Consider the following 5051-nt stretch of genomic DNA (forward strand, 5'->3'; position numbering starts at 1 on the left):
CCCCAATAGCTAGCAATCTAAAACAGTCCAGTGGAGCCTGAGCGGTGGGTGTTGCCTTCTGACATACTTCCGGTGATGTCAGGGGGTGTGGCATATGCAAATACGTTATGCTAATGAGCTCCTGCACTTCTTTTTCTACTAAATGACTCCTGATTAGAACTACCCTACATGATCTGGCAGGATCTTTGGAAACTCACAGAGGCGACAAAGACTGGCTTGTAAATTACAAGTGGGAGGTCAGATGGCTGAGTGCTCTTCCCTGTGAAAAACTGTTCCTTGCACACAGAAAGGTAGCTTGTTTGTTTTTTAAGCCTTCTCCCTGACATGCTCATTTTCTATGAGCTCTGAGTTTTGTATGGGGGAATGTTTTTTTGTCTTGTGAGCCTCCAGCTGTGGTCTGAAATGTTACAGTTTGTTATTATTGGATCAAACCAGAGACTCTGGAAAATACGTAAACAGATGGGGGGTTGAATCGGGGCCACTGTTTAAGGGGAAGACTTAACTCTGCCTCCCACATTTGTCTGACCCCAGCTGCCCCTCCCCAAGGCCTTGAAGCAGAGTAGTTAAAAATTGAATCCAACATAACATAGAAGAAGAAGAGGAGGAGGAGGAGGAGACTGGATTTATACCCCACCCTTCACTACCCAAAGGATTCTCAGAGTGGCTTACAAACTCCTTTCCCTTCCCCTCCCCACAACAGACACCCTGTGAGGGAGGTTGGCCTGAGAGAGCTATGTCAGAAACTGCTCTTTTTCAAGAACAGCTCTGACAGAACTATGGCTTGCCCAAGGTCATCCAGCAGGTGCAAATGGAGGAGTGGGGAATCAAACTTGGTTCTCCCAGATTAGAGTCCGCACACTTAACCACTACACCAAACTGGCTCTAGCCAGATGATGCAAGATGCAAGCCTGTATCTTAGATCCACAGCTGGTATTTACAGCAGAACTGCTGAAATAAATTTTTGTACCAATTCAAAATACTGGGAAATTCTTTGAGATTTGAATTTGGCCTCTAGAATTTTTGAGAAATGCTCCTTTGAAAAGGATCCAAAGGTTTTTTTAGAAAGAAGCACCATTCTTCACTCTTGGTTGGTTTCATTTCAAGAATTAAGGACCAAAAAGGTTAAGAAGATCTAAATGTGTAGGCCCAATAATAATTCTGTTAGTCAAGTTAAAAGCATTAAAGATATTAAAAATATACACATATTTATTTTAAAAAACTAGATATTAGCACTGGTGATAGCCTCAGTTAAGAATCAAATTGTACAGTGACAACCAAAAATGACCATTATTGACCCTGACCATACACGTTTCGGCCCACTGGCCTTCCTCAGTGGTCAAACGAATGATATTCCAGAATGGCTCCTGGCATTACAATGCAACAGTAATTTCTTATAATTTGACCAAGATGAATTTTTCAAATTATTATTGTCTGTGATCAAAGGCAGATATATTCATCAGAGGCCCTATTCTTGATAGTTTGCCACCCTGGTCCTATAGCAATGGCTCAATTCTGTACCTTTCTTGCTTGGTCAGAAAAATCCGATGTCGCCAGGAGCCAATAGTGATGTAACAGGCCTAGCTCAATACTTTTCACACCCTGCTTTCACGTCCTTAAATCAAGCATCACCCCTGCGTCTGAAGGCTGAAAACAAGAGGAAACTGAAGCATGTATTTTTGAGCTAGATTTGAGTCCAGTCGCACCTTGAGCTTTTGCAAGCAGATTCGAGCTAGGAGACATTGTAATTAGAGAGGGGAATCAATACCTTCCCAGTTTTCTCCAGTCAGTTCTCAGCGGTATTTTGAGGGTCAAACCTAAGGAGTCTCTGTGAGGACCATGTACTTTTTTAATGGCTAAATCCCATATTTTAACCCAAAGGAAGACTGCTATGTCTATGATGATCTTTTACTTTAAGTCAGGGCTTTTTTTGTAGAAAAAGCCCAGCGGGAACTCATTAGCATAATAGGCCACAACCCGAACAGTGTAGCCTATTAGCATATTAGGCCACACCTCCATGCCTTCCCTTGGCTTGCCTGGACGCCCCATGGCTGCAGGGAGCCCAGGCTGGGGAAGGCACGGAGAGGCATTTAAATGCCTCCCCGATCTTTCCAGCCCCCCCCCAGGCCCGCTTGCCTCGGAGTGGCCGGGGGGGGGGAGGTGTCGCTCTCCAGGCCTTCCCTCTGTAGCCACACACGCAGAGGTTTTGGCTGTCGTGGGCAGTGTTCCCCCTAAGCAGAGTTAGTGTGAGCTAGCTCACCGTTTTTTAGCCTCTGGCTCACACATTTTTGTCTTAGCTCAGGAAAGATGTCTCCAGAGCAAACTAATGTATGCAGTAGCCAAATCGCTTGCTCACAACTTTAATGCCAGTAGCTCACAAAGTAGAAATTTTGCTCACAAGACTCCAGAGCTTAGAGGGAACATTGGGCATGTCCAACCCTGGAGCCAGCTGGAACTCCGTTCCTGTGCGTTCCTGCCCCAAAAAAGCCCTGCTTTAAGTGTTTTTTTAAAAGGTTTTTAGTATGTTACATGCCTTGACCTGGATGGCCCAGGCTACACCAATCTCCTTAGATCTCAGAAGTTGAACAGGGTTGGGCCTGGTTAGTTTCCGGGTGGGAGACCACCAAGGGTTGCAATGCAGAGGCAAGCAATGGAAAGCCACCTCTGAATGCCTCTTGCCTCAAAAACACCCGGGGGGGGGGGTCGCCATAAGTCTGGCTGCAGTTTGACAGCCCCTTCCCCCACCAGTACTTGACATAACTTTAACTTGTATGTGCCCCCCCATTTTTCTTGATGGCACATCTAAAAACAAACTAGTTTTCCTGTTAGATACTAGAGGGCAGCCTTAGGGTACCTGCCCTCCTGTTTCAAGCAGGGCCACCGCAAGAGGGGAAGGAGAGGCTTCCTTTCCTAACTTCGAGTGGTCTTTCAGAGCTGCAGTTTCCCCAACTGGGAGAAACCTACAGAGGCCAGTATACAGGGGCGGATGAAGGCTCACTGGTGCCCTCAGCATTGACCAATCTTGGTGCCCCCCTCCTTTCCACACTGACCCAGTCCATTTTAGTTGTTGGCCTGTCTGACCAGATATACAATGCAGGTTGCAGCAGTACAAAAATTTATTCATACGATAACACAATATACTGTACAAACGAAGCTAGTCACCCTTTCCCCAACTTTGTGGTCTGGTGCCCTTTGGCCCTGGTGCCCTAAGCACGTGCTTCGTCTGCTTAATGGTTAATCTGCCCCTGCCAATATAATTACATGCATGATTACTCACAGGGGTCATTTCATAGAAAAAGAGGTGCAGGAACTCATTTGAATAACTCATTTGCACAACTCATTTGCATCTGCCACACCCCCGCGGCTGCGGGGCACCTGGAGAAGATCGGGCAGGGAACCCAGGCATGTTTAAAGTGTTTAAAAAACCCAGATGGGGAAGGGAAAGAAAGGCATTTTAAATCCCCCCCCCCACTTCCCCGAGTTTCTCCACAAAAGCGGAGAGGCTCAGGGGAAAAGGGGGGCATGTCTGCCTGCCTCCCCTTCCCCTCCCCAGCCAACCCGACGCCTGGGCTTGTTACTCCCGGAACGCCATTCCAGCTCGTTCCCCCTCGAAATGACCCCTGATTACTCCAATGGGGCACACAGTGGCTCCCAGAAATCATTTCAGATTAGGAAAATGGTACAAAAAGTAAGGTTTGATCCCCCCCCCCGCATGCCTGATTTTTTTTAAAGGGGGGGGAAGGTGCAGGGAGAGCTCCATCCACTGAACTGCCTGTGTCTCATGGAGTAGAAACGAGCAAAAGCCCAGTAGTACCTTAAAGACTAGCAAAATGTGTGGCAGGGTACAAGCTTTCGTGACTCACTGAAGAAGTGAGCAGTGACTCAGGAAAGCTCCTCCCCTGCCACATATTTTGTTAGCCTTTAAGGTGCCACTGGACTCTTGCTCTTTGCTACAGACAGACTAACACGGCTACCCGTCTTGATCTAACCCCATGGAAGTGTCTCATGGAGTTCATCTGCTTCTCCTAACAGAGCGAATGTCAATTCTGGGCTGTGTGCATTTGAGATCAGAAAAACAGCACGGAGACGGAAGAGTTAATCGCTTCTCCCACTGCCCTACAGCCTCCATCTGGATCGGTGGTCCCTACGGTGGCTGTTCAGCAGTACAAATCATGCCAGAGATCCATTTACAGATCTTCCAGCATCCAGCATGGATTGATCCTGCATTGGTGGGAGCTGAGCAGGCAGTGACGCAGTTACGTCAACTGCAACTTGAAGGTGTCTCTCTGCAAGCTTCGGCTCCTGGTGTTTCTCCTGGCAGGCTAAGAACTGACGTGCAACGCCTTGCTGGGGGAAGGTTGCGCCTAAAATTAGCAGCTATTGCATAGCAACTGGAGGACGGCTGAGGCATGGGATGTCAGGTTGCAAAAAGAAGCCGGGACAAGAGTGGTCTGATTCTCAACATGGCTGGAGTCTAAGTCGCCTGCTGTTTCCACGGTGTCGTGCAATGCAGTTCACCTTACCAGGGCCAGTGTTGGGAACTGGCATCATCGGGAAACAGCCAAGGACCTGGAGCTCCGGGAGGGCCAGTCGCCAACTCCTGACAGATGGTAGTGCAGTCGCAGCCTCTGTCTCTTATCCTCTTTCTCTGGTTGGCAGCAATGGGATTGGGGCCCCCTTCCAGGCCTGCCCCATCCATCTTACCACCTATGGAGGCAGCAATAACTCCTCCTCCTCCTCCAGTTTGGTGTAGTGGTTAAGTATGCGGACTCTAATCTGGGAGAACCGGGTTTGATTCCCCACTCCTCCACTTGCAGCTGCTGGATGACCTTGGACAAGCCATAGTTCTGTCAGAGCTGTCCTTGAAAGGGAAGTTCTCTCAGAGCTCTCTCAGCCCCCACCTACCTCACAGGGTGTCTGTTGTGGGGAGGGGAAGGGAAAGGAGTTTGTAAGCCGCTCTGAGACACCTTTGGGTAGTGAAGGGCGGGGTATAAATCCTATCTCCTCCTCCTCCTCTTCTTCTCCTCCTCCTCCTCCTCCTCTCCTCCTCCTCT

Source organism: Gekko japonicus, unplaced genomic scaffold (genome assembly GCF_001447785.1).
Source record: "Gekko japonicus isolate JY-2015 unplaced genomic scaffold, Gekko_japonicus_V1.1 scaffold677, whole genome shotgun sequence".
NCBI lineage: Eukaryota > Metazoa > Chordata > Lepidosauria > Squamata > Gekkonidae > Gekko > Gekko japonicus.